Source organism: Tachypleus tridentatus, chromosome 10 (genome assembly GCF_004210375.1).
Source record: "Tachypleus tridentatus isolate NWPU-2018 chromosome 10, ASM421037v1, whole genome shotgun sequence".
Lineage (NCBI taxonomy): Eukaryota > Metazoa > Arthropoda > Merostomata > Xiphosura > Limulidae > Tachypleus > Tachypleus tridentatus.
In genome coordinates, this window is record NC_134834.1 from 97143822 (window position 1) to 97156709 (window position 12888).

Below are 12888 nucleotides of genomic sequence, written 5' to 3' on the forward strand. Positions count from 1 at the left end.
ACAAAATTCGCAGCAACGCGGTGCATCTTCAATTTTTCGGTCAAAATCTCGTAATAAGATCCAACTGATATCCTACACTCTTCAGCAAGCTCCCTGACAGTTAGACGTCGATTTGTCCGCACCAGGGTGTTGATTTTGTCGACGTGTTGGTCGTCAGTTGACGTGGAAGGACGTCCAGGACGCTCATCATCTTCAATGGACTGTCGACGATCCTTAAAACGTTCATGCCACTTGAAACATGTTGTACGCTTCATAGCAACATCAACGTAAGCCGTGTTAAGCATACCAAAAGTTTCAGTCGCAGATTTTCCAAGTTTAACACAAAATTTCACAGCAAGTCGTTGCTCCTTCAGGTCATTCGTTCTGAAATCCGCCAAACGAAAAAATCGTACTTCTTTTAAAACCATGTAGCTAATACACAAATGAAGATATCTGCAATCGGGAAATGGCGTCGTAATCAGCTGATCTGTGCAAACCTAGCGACACCAAGCGGATTCCCCTGGAACCAACTGGAGCCGCGCAATTCAAACAGTCCGCCTTTTTTTATAACAGACCTAGTATTTTATTTTAATGTTTTATTTTCATAGCTTTCAACTCTGCTCTTTTATCTAAAGAATGCCACTCCATCTGGCCAGTTTTGAAAATTTCTTTAATAAACTCACAATATGGCCCAGCATGTTAAGGCGTGCGACTCTTAATCATAGGGTCGAGGGTTCGAATCCCCGTCGCACCAAACATGCTTGCCCTCTAAGCCGTGGGGCATTATAACGTGACGGTCAATCACACTACTGGTTGGTAGAAGCGTAGCCCAAAAGTTGGCGGTGGGTGGTGATGACTAGCTCCCTTCCCTCTAGGCTTACATTGCTAAATTAGGGACGGCTAACGCAGATAGCCCTCGAGTAGCTTTGTGCGAAATTCAAAACAAACAAACTTTAATAAACTTCGAATAAAATTTAGCTTAAACTTTATATTTTTCTTTTTCTTTATAGGCTCCTCAGTATAGATAAGAATGAGATAAAAAATGGTTCGAAACATATTTTCAATGAATGAAATAATTAAAAGATGCTTTCAATTGAATAATAGGTGAAAATACAATGATTAAACGCTTGTAAATGTTCTTTAATTATCAGATCTTTGCGCAACTGCTGAAAATAATGTTCTAAAATACAACAGATTTAGGTGCATTTAGCGGGCATTGGAATCCATGGAAAGAAATTTTAACAGCGTTTGAGTAAATTATAAGTTTTGAGCCATATTTTTGTAATTAATTCTTGCTCACAAACTGGATAAGTTTTCTTATTAAAAAGGCGGTAAAAAGTAAAACAACTTTTCAGTAGTGGCGCCATCCAGTATTGGATAACATCATATTTTATTAGTGCTGCCACCTAACAGTATGACGAAAAAACATGAATTTCTCTGAAGTGTTCCTTGAATGGTTAAGCTGTATGGTACTGCTAACTGGTGATAGAAGTTTTCGTTTTTGTTTTGTTTTTTTCAATTTTGTATGAAATGACTTATAGCGTTTGCTAAAACTTCGCGAAATAGGTTTAAATATCATTTTGGATATCAAAAAAATTAGTATTATTTTAACTTTGTGAATACATTGATGTTTTTGGTAAATATTCTTTGCATTTATTGTGAAGAGTTGATATAATTCGAGTACCATTTTTCCTAAAATACACTCGACATGAAAGTATTTAACTTTAGGCACTATTTAGATCTTATTACATGTTCTATTTTTTTATTGATGGTTAGGTATCTGATAGAAGTGCTCACAGTCACCAGTTAGTGTACTGGATTAAAATAAGTTTCGGTTTGAGTAAAAAAAAAACTGTACGTAAGAGATTCACTGCTGTGACTATTATATTGTTTTAATTAGAGGGTAACTAGTTTCGTGGTCGTGTTTCTTACTTCTCCGTTAAGTATCTAAATTCTCACAATTTAACTAAGTGTTTGTCTTTTATTTTTAGCAAAGCTACACGAAGGCTATCTGTGCTAGCCGGCCATAATTTAGCAGTGTAAGACTAGAGGGAAGGGAGCTAGTCATCACCACCCACTGCCAACTCTTAGACTACTCTTTCACCAACGAATAGTGGGATTGACTGGGCTTCATAACACCCCCAGGGCTGAAAGGGCGAGCATGTTTGGTGGGAGGTTGATTCGAACCCATGACCCTCAGATGACGAGTCGAGCGCCTTAACCACCTGGCCATGCCCGACGGAAAGTAAGTAATTATATCACATTATAAATATTTTTCTCCAAATGTTTTGTTAAGACTGTCTAGTATTGTATTACATGTAATTTTACCCTAAAGATAAAGGTCCACTTTTTGATAGGTTTTGTATTAATGTATATCCTGGTCGTGTTATATTACCCTGAACGAAAGTTCGTGAAATTTAGGAAACACAATTTTTTGAAATAATTGAATTTTTCTCCGCGACAAAGATGAAAGACCGTAATTATGAGAGAAGCTTCGTTATTCATATTCTTATTACAGGTATATGTTGAATTTATATGTTAAGTAAAATCTGTAATTTATGATACAACCACCTATCATAAAAAGGTAATGTGGTATTGGTAAAGCGTAAATTATTGTTACTCTATTCGTATATCTCTAGTTTAAGAATCGTAATAATAATTGTGCTGTAACATGATGTAAACTAAAAAAGTAAACAGAAAGAATACTTATTTTGAACTTCGCGTAAAGCTACACGACGGCTATCCTCGCTAGCAGTGAGTAATCTATAATGTTTTGTGATTTTTAAATCCGTTATGTTGCAATAAGAAACTAAATAAAAGGAAACAAGTAAATCGTTTTATATGAGGAAAATTGTAGTGCAGCATAATTACAGATGTTAGTACAGGAAAGAAGTATGGGGGTATGTTAGGGATATCGTGTATCGCCAACAAACATAAAAACATCAAAGAGCTAAAGACCGAGATTACGAATACCACTGTAACGACGGCATTTCTAACATAAAGAGGCCACTATACCATTTATTAATAACATTGAGAACAAATTTATTGTCATATTTGTTAGTTAATATTTGTAGCAGTTGTCAAGTTATATTAGTAAGAATAATAAGCGCAATATAATTTTGTGAAATGATAGAAGATTTGGTTTGAATAAAAAGAGCAAGTATCTGGTGATTTACCCACTTCATAAACTTCCGGTCCCAACCGTTTCAATGATATTTAACTCGAGTATTACTTCCGGTCCCAACCGTTTCTGATAGTGTGTAATTCTTTTCATTTTCACACAGGCGAAAAAACTCAAATTAAAACTTCTCTTACTTTCTGTGGTGAACCAAACTACATCAGCCATTTCTTCTTCAACTTAACCGAATGAGTTTGGTATGAAATTATACTGAATTTATAAGAAGAATAAGATAGGTAATTAAAAAGTAGTATTATATTTAACTAATACTGAATACGAATATCTAATTGTTTCTTTGTTTTGAATTTTCGCGCAAAGCTACACGAAGTAAGAGAGTTACTCATCTATCCAAGACCAGTTCTCAGACGACACTTTAACCAACAGATTAACCGTCATATTATAAAACCATTACGGCTAAGAGGGTGAGCATGTTTCGTAGAATGGGGATTCAAACCCACAAACTTCAGATGGTGACGCGAGTGTCTTAACTACCTCACCATGCCTGACCTACGTCCGTGAAAGAAATAACTGTCATAACTTTTTATGTCGTTCACATTTAAAGTATTTAAGGCGATGTTAATAAATTTTACTTCCAAAAATAACTTAATAGGTCAGTATTGCTTATTCGAGTTTTAACATTTATTATACTTGATGACTATTTAAATCTTCATATTTATTCAATTAATGACGAAATTAATTACCTTACATAAGATAAATGATAGAGGTAAATATAACTTAAATTCAACCACAGTAAACAGTATCCGAAGTGTTCAAAAGCCTAGTATTGTTTTTATTTTAGCGCAAAGCTACTCGAGGGCTATCTGCGTTAGCCGTCCCTAATTTAACAGTGTATGATTTCTGGATAGGCATCTAGTCATCACCACCCACCTCCAACTCTTGGGCTACCCTTTTACCAACGAATAGTGGGATTGACACTCACCTTATAACGCCCCTACGGTTGGAAGGGCGAGCATGTTTGGTGCGACCGGGATTCGAACCCGCGATCTTCGGAGTAGAATGCCTTAACACGCTTGGCCATGCCGGGCTTCAAAAGGTTACTAACATCATGAGCAAACAAACTGTTGTAATACACAACAGAACAATTGTGTTTCTTGTTTTTGAATACAAAAATCACAACTTTAATATTTTCAAGACTTCATTGCAACATGTACGTTCGTCATAGTCATACGGCTGTTTCGTTATGCAGATACGGAAACACAAAATTATGCCTGCAGAGAGTTTGTGGATCTCCGCAAAAACGAAAAGTTCGAAGAGCTAAAGTGCAGAAATGAAATGTGCAGTGATTACTGAGCAGTGTAATAAAATAGAAATAAAACGAGAAAATATATTTGTGAAAATTCTTACACATAAAAATATGGAAAATAAAGCAACTTAATGAACTATTAGTATAAATTCATTCGATTATCTTCTCAGTCTATTTTCTTTTCAAGAAAATGTATTGAGGAACTACTGAGTTAAATCTAACTTAATCTAAGGCTTACATTGTATACACATGGTAGGAAAATAGCAAGAAGTTACGACTTTGACTCTACACCTTTACGATTTAATAAACTATACACATAGGGTGTATTATTTGTGTATGGAACTACCTCAGGAAATAGTAGAAACCTACATTGTTTTACGTATTGAGTAGATAACTTCTCTGACCGATCAAGTCATGAACACACACAAAAAGTAACGCATAGGTGTCAAAATCTTACAGATGGTTTCAACTGGCTCAAATTTTTCCAAAATCAGAACTTAAAAATAGTAGACTGTAACTACAGTGGCTCATCTCTTAGTCGTATGAAACTGGACTAACCAAAATGGCCCATCTGTTACCCATATGGAACTGGACCGAAACAAAGATGGCCCATGTTTTACTTGAAATGAATTGGATTGTAATCAAGCTGACCTATCTCTTACCTTTATGAAACTGGACTGCAATCAAGGTGACCCATCTTTCACATTTATGGAAATGGACTGTAACCAAGGTGGCCTCTCTCTTATTTATATGAAAGTGGACTGTGAGCAAGGTGTTCCTTCTCTTATTTATATTAAACTTTGCTTTAACCAAGGTGTCCCCTCTCTTATTTATATAAAACTGGATTGTAATTAAGGTGTTCCCTGTCTTGTTTATATGAAACTGGACTGCTCATAATTTTAGTGTGGTAAGAAAGTCATTTTCGTTATAAGCCTGTAATGGTAAACGTAGCAATAATGCATGCGATGTTTTTTAATTAAAATAAATATAATATTTAAAGTTTTAAAGATTAGAAACTTCAGTGGATCGTTTATAAAGAACTTTGAAAGATATCAAATCAGTAACTGAAAGTAAGCATCTGAATCATTTCTTTAAAGTGTTATCGTTAGGGAATATTTTCTACTTTTAAAAATTGTGAATTTATACAAATTTAAAGTTAAAACTTTTTTTAAATTTTTAATCATATAAAAGAAGTCAAGTCGACGTATTCGAGCGTTTGAGAGCTAGGGTGTACAGACTATTTTTTCTGTACACCCTAATCACAATCAATGTCCTCCAAGAAACTTGGGTCTTTACCTGCCCTTGACGCCCGGCCTAAATTTTATTATTTGTGACCAGTAAAAAAAAAAATGACTATTCCCTCACAACTAAATGGGTTTTCACTAAAGGTTTATTTTTACCCCATTGGTCCAGGGGTATTTCTATAGACTTACAACTGGAGAAACGTAGTTTCAATAACCGTGATAGATAGGGCACAGATAACTCATTGTGAAGCTTTGTGCTTGACTTCAAAACAAATATATTTTATTTTAATGTTTTTTTCATAGCTTTCAACTCTGCTCTTTTATCTAAAGAATGCCACTCCATCTGGCCAGTTTTGAAAATTTCTTTAATAAACTCACAATATGGCCCAGCATGTTAAGGCGTGCGACTCGTAATCAAAGATCGAGGATTCGAATCCCGTCGCACCAAACATGCTTGCCCTCTAAGCCGTGGGGCATTGTAACGTGACGGTCAATCACACTACTCGTTGGTAGAAGCGTAGCTCAAAAGTTGGCGGTGGGTGGTGATGACTAGCTGCTTTCCCTCTAGGCTTACATTGCTAAATTAGGGACGGCTAACGCAGATAGCCCTCGAGTAGCTTTGTGCGAAATTCAAAACAAACAAACTTTAATAAACTTCGAAAAAAATTTAGCTTAAACTTTATATTTTTCTTTTTTTTATATAGGCTCTTCAGTATAGATAAGAATGAGATAAAAAATGGTTCGAAACATATTTTCAATGAATGAAATAATTCAAAGATGCTTTCAATTGAATAATAGGTGAAAATACAATGATTAAACGCTCGTAAATGTTCTTTAATTATCAGATCATTGCGCAACTGCTGAAAAAAATGTTCTAAAATACAACAGATTTAGGTGCATTTAGCGGGCATTGGAATCCATGGAAAGAAATTTTAACAGCGTTTGAGTAAATTATAAGTTTTGAGCCATATTTTTGTAATTAATTCTTGCTCAGAAACTGGATAAATTTTCTTATTAAAAGGCGGTAAAAAGTAAAACAACTTTTCAATAGTGGCGCCATCCAGTATTTGATAACATCATATTTTATTAGTGCTGCCATCTAACAGAATGACGAAAAAAACTTGAATTTGTCTGAGGTGTTCCTAGAATGGTTAAGCTGTATGGTGCTGCTAACTGGTGACAGAAGTTTTCGTTGTTTTGTTTTTTTTTCAATTTTGTATGAAATGACTATAGCGTTTGATAAAACTTCGCAAAATAGGTTTAAATAATCATTTTGGATATCAAAAAAATTAGTATTATTTTAACTTTGTGAATACATTGATGTTTTTGGTAAATATTCTTTGCATTTATTGTGAAGAGTTGATATAATTCGAGTACCACTTTTCCGAAAATACACTCGACATGAAAGTATTTAACTTTAGGCACTATTTAGATCTTATTACATGTTCTATTTTTTTATTGATGGTTAGGTATCTGATAGAAGTGCTCACAGTCACCAGTTAGTGTACTGGATTAAAATAAGTTTCGGTTTGAGTAAAAAAAAAAAAACTGTACGTAAGAGATTCACTGCTGTGACTATTATATTGTTTTAATTAGAGGGTAACTAGTTTCGTGGTCGTGTTTTTTACTTCTCCGTTAAGTATCTAAATTCTCACAATTTAACTAAGTGTTTGTCTTTAATTTTTCGCAACGCTACACGAGGGCTATCTGTGCTAGCCGGCCATAATTTAGCAGTGTAAGACAAGAGGGAAGGCAGCTGGTCATCACCACCCACTGCCAACTCTTAGACTACTCTTTCACCAACGAATAGTGGGATTGACTGGGCTTCATAACACCCCCCAGGGCTGAAAGGGCGAGCATGTTTGGTGGGAGGTTGATTCGAACCCATGACCCTCAGATGACGAGTCGAGCGCCTTAACCACCTGGCCATGCCCGACCGAAAGTAAGTAATTATATCACATTATAAATATTTTTCTCCAAATATTTTGTTAAGACTGTCTAGTATTGTATTACATGTAATTTTACCCTAAAGATAAAGGTCCACTTTTTGATAGGTTTTGTATTAATGTATATCCTGGTCGTGTTATATTACCCTGAACGAAAGTTCGTGAAATTTAGGAAACACAATTTTTTGAAATAATTGAATTTTTCTCCGCGACAAAGATGAAAGACCGTAATTATGAGAGAAGCTTCGTTATTCATATTCTTATTACAGGTATATGTTGAATTTATATGTTAAGTAAAATCTGTAATTTATGATACAACCACCTATCATAAAAAGGTAATGTGGTATTGGTAAAGCGTAAATTATTGTTACTCTATTCGTATATCTCTAGTTTAAGAATCGTAATAATAATTGTGCTGTAACATGATGTAAATTAAAAAAGTAAACAGAAAGAATACTTATTTTGAACTTCGCGTAAAGCTACGCGACGGCTATCCTCGCTAGCAGTGAGTAATCTATAATGTTTTGTGATTTTGAAATGCCGTTATGCTGCTATTGGAAACTAAATGAAAGGAAACAAGTAAATCGTTTTATATGTGAGAAATTGTGGTGCAGCATAATTACAGATGCCAGTACAGGAAAGAAGTATGGGGGTATGTTAAGGATATCGTGTGTCGCCAACAAACATAAAAACATCAAAGAGCTAAAGACCACGATCATGGATACCACTGTAACGACTCCTCTAACATAAAGAGCCCACTATACCATTTATTAATAACATGGAGAACAAATGTGTTGTCATATTTGTTAGTTAATATTTGTAGCAGTTGTCAAGTTATACTAGTAAGAATAATAAGCGCAATATAATTTTGTGAAATGACAAAAGATTTGGTTTGAATAAAAAGATCAAGTACCTGGTGATTTACCCACTTTATAACCTTCCAGTACACGTTTCAATGATATTTAACTCCAGTATTACTTCCAGTCCCAACCGTTTCAGATAGTGTGTAATTCTTTTCATTTTCACACAGGCGAAAAACTCAAATTAAAACTTCTCTTACTTTCTGTGGTGAACCAAACTACATCAGCCATTTCTTCTTAACCGAATGAGTTTGGTATGAAATTATACTGAATTTATAAGAAGAATAAGATAGGTAATTAAAAGGTAGTATTACATTTAACTAACACTGAATACGAATATCTAATTGTTTCTTTGTTTTGAATTTTTGCGCAAAGCTACACGAAGTATGAGAGTTACTCATCTATCCAAGACCAGTTCTTAGACTACACTTTCACCAACAGATTAACCGTCATATTATAAAACCATTACGGCTAAGAGGGTGAGCATGTTTGGTAGAATAGGGATTCAAACCCGCAAACTTCAGATGGTAACGCGAGTGCCTTAACCACCTCACCATGCCTGACCTACGTCCGTGAAAGAAATAACTATCATAACTTTTTATGTCGTTCACATTCAAAGTATTTAAGGCAATTTTAATAAATTTTACTTCCAAAAATAACTTAATAGGTCAGTATTGCTTATTCGAGTTTTAACATTTATTATACTTGATGACTCTTTAAATCTTCATATTTATTAAACAGTATCCGAAGTGTTCAAAAGCCTAGTGTTGTTTTTATTTCAGCGCAAAGCTTCTCGAAAGCTATCTGCGCTAGCTGTCCCTAATTTAACAGAGTATGATTTAAGGATAGGCTGCTAGTCATCACCACCCACCTCCAACTCTTGAGCTACCCTTTTACCAACGAATAGTGGGATTGACACTCACCTTATAACGCCCCTACAGCTAGAAGGGCGAGCATGTTTCGTGCGACCGGGATTCGAACCCGCGACCTTCGGAGTAGAACGCCTTAACACACTTGGCCATGCCAGGCCTCAAAAAATTACTAATATCATGAGCAAAGAAACTGTTGTAATACACAACAGAACAATTGTGTTTCTTGTTTTTTGGATACAAAAATCACAACTTTAATATTTTCAAGACTTCATTGCAACATGTACGTTCGCCACAGTCATACGGCTGTTTCGTTATGCAGATATGGAAACACAAAATTATGCCTGAGAGAGTTTGTGGATCTCCGCAAAAACGAAAAGTTCGAAGAGCTAAAGTGCAGAAATGAAATGTGCAGTGATTAATGAGCAGTGTAATAAAATAGAAATAAAACGAGAAAATATATTTGTCAAAACTGTTACACATAAAAATATGGAAAATAAAGCAACTTAATGAACTATTAGTATAAATTCATTCGATTATCTTCTCAGTCTATTTTCTTTTTCGATAAAATGTATTGAGGAACTACTGAGTTAAATCTAACTTAATCTAAGGCTTACATTGTATACACATGGTAGGAAAATAGCAAGAAGTTACGACTTTGACTCTACACCTTTACGATTTAATAGTAGCAAAACTATACACACAGGGTGTATTATTTGTGTATGGAACTACCTCAGGAAATAGTAGAAACCTACATTGTTTTACGTATTGAGTAAATAACTTCTCTGACCGGTCAAGTCATGAACACACACAAAAAGTAACGCATAGGTGTCAAAATCTTACAGATGGTTTCAACTGGCTCAAAGTTTTCCAAAATCAGAACTTAAAAACACTAGACTGTAACAACAGTGGCTCATCTCTTAGTCGTATGAAACTGGACTAACCAAGATGGCCCATCTGTTACCCATATGAAACTGGACCGAAGCAAAGATGGCCCATGTTTTACTTGAAATGAATTGGATTGTAATCAAGCTGGCCTATCTCTTACCTTTATGAAACTGGACTGCAATCAAGGTGACCCATCTTTCACATTTATGGAAATGGACTGTAACCAAGGTGGCCCCTCTCTTATTTATATGAAAGTGGACTGTAACCAAGGTGTTCCTTTTCTTATTTATATGAAAGTGGACTGCTCATAATTTTAGTGTGGTAAGAAAGTCATTTTCGTTATTAGCCTTAAATGGTAAACGTAGCAACAATGCATGCAATGTATTTTAATTAAAATAAATATAATATTTAAAGTTTTAAAGATTAGAAACTTCAATGGATCGTTTATAAAGAACTTTGAAAGATATCAAATCAGTAACTGAAAGTAAGCATCTGAATCATTTCTTTAAAGTGTTATCGTTAGGGAATATTTTCTACTTTTAAAAATTGTGAATTTATACAAATTTAAAGTTAAAACTTCTTTTAATTTTAATCATATAAAAGAGACGTCAAGTCGACGTATTCGAGCGTTTGAGAGCTAGGGTGTACAGACTATTTCTCTGTGCACCCTAATCACAATCAATGTCCTCCAAGAAACTGGGGTCTTTACCTGCCCTTGACGCCCGGCCTACATTTTATTATTTTCGACCAGTAGAAAAGAAATGACTATTTCCTTACAACTGAATGGGTTTTCACTAAAGGTTTATTTTTACCCCAGTGGTTCAGGGTTATTTCTATAGACTTACGACTGAAGAAACGTAGTTTCAATAACTGTGATAGATAGGGCACAGATAACTCATTTTGAAGCTTTGTGCTTGACTTCAAAACAAATATATTTTATTTTAATGTTTTATTTTCATAACTTTCAACCCTGCTATTTTATCTAAAGAAGGCCACTCCACCTGGCCAGTTTTGAAAATTTCTTTAATAAACTCACAATATGGCACGGCATGTTAAGGCGTGCGACTCATAATCAAAGGGTCGAGGGTTCGAATCTCCGTCGCACCAAACATGCTCGCCCTCTAAGCCGTGGGGCATTATACCGTTACGATCAATCACACTATTCGTTGATAGAAGCGTAGCCCAAAAGTTGGCGGTGGGTGGTGATGACTAGCTGCCTTCCCTCTAGGCTTACATTGCTAAATTAGGGACGGCTAGCACAGATAGCCCTCGAGTAGCTTTGTGCGAAATTCAAAATAAACAAACTTTAAAAAATTTCGAATAAAATTTAGCTTAAACTTTATATTTTTCTTTTTCTTTATAGGCTCCTCAGTATAGATAAGAATGAGATACAAAATGGTTCGAAACATATTTTCAATGAATGAATTAATTCAAAGATGCTTTCATTTGAATAATAGGTGAAAATACAATGATTAAACGCTCGTAAATGTTCTTTAATTATCAGATCATTGCGCAACTGCTGAAAAAAAATGTTCTAAAATACAACAGATTTAGGTGCATTTAGCGGGCATTGGAATCAATGGAAAGAAATTTTAACAGCGTTTGAGTAAATTATAAGTTTTGAGCCATATTTTTGTAATTAATTCTTGCTCACAAACTGGATAAGTTTTCTTATTAAAAGGCGGTAAAAAGTAAAACAACTTTTCAATAGTGGCGCCATCCAGTATTTGATAACATCATATTTTATTAGTGCTGCCATCTAACAGTATGACGAAAAAACTTGAATTTGTCTGAGGTGTTCCTAGATTGGTTAAGCTGTATAGTGCTGCTAACTGGTGATAGAAGTTTTCATTGTTTTTTTGTTTTTTTTCAATTTTGTATGAAATGACTTATAGCGTTTGATAAAACTTCGCGAAATAGGTTTAAATAAATCATTTTGGATATCAAAAAAATTAGTATTATTTTAACTTTGTGAATCCACTCGTCTCTTGATGTTTTTGGTAAATATTCATTGCACTTATTGCGAAGAGTTGATATAATTGGAGTACCATTTTTACTAAAATACACTCGACATGAAAGTATTTAACTTTAGGCACTATTTAGATCTTATTACATGTTCTGTTTTTCTATTCATGGTTAGGTATCTGATAGAAGTGCTCACAGTCACCAATTATTGTACTGAATGAAAATAAGTTACGGTTTGACCAAAAAAAAAAAGGTATAGGTAAGAGGTTCACTGCTGTGACTATTATATTGTTTTAATTAGAGGATAACTAGGAATTAGCTGTAAAGTTCGTGGCCGTATTTCTTACATCTGTAAATATCTAAATTCTTACAATTTAAGTAAGTGTTTGTTTTTAATTTTAGGCAAAGCTACACTGGGGTTATCTGCGCTAGCCGTCCCTAATTTACCAGTATAAGACTAGAGGGAAGGCAGTTGGTCATCACCACCCACCGCCAAATCTTTGGCTACACTTTTACCTACGAATAGTGGGATTGACCGTAATGTTGTAACGCTCCCAGGTCTGTAAGGGCGAACATGTTTGGTCGGAGGTTGATTCGATTCCATGACCCTCAGATGAAGAGTTGAGCGCCTTAACCACCTGGCCATACCCGACCGTAAGTAACTATATCATATTTAAAATATTTTTCTCAAAATG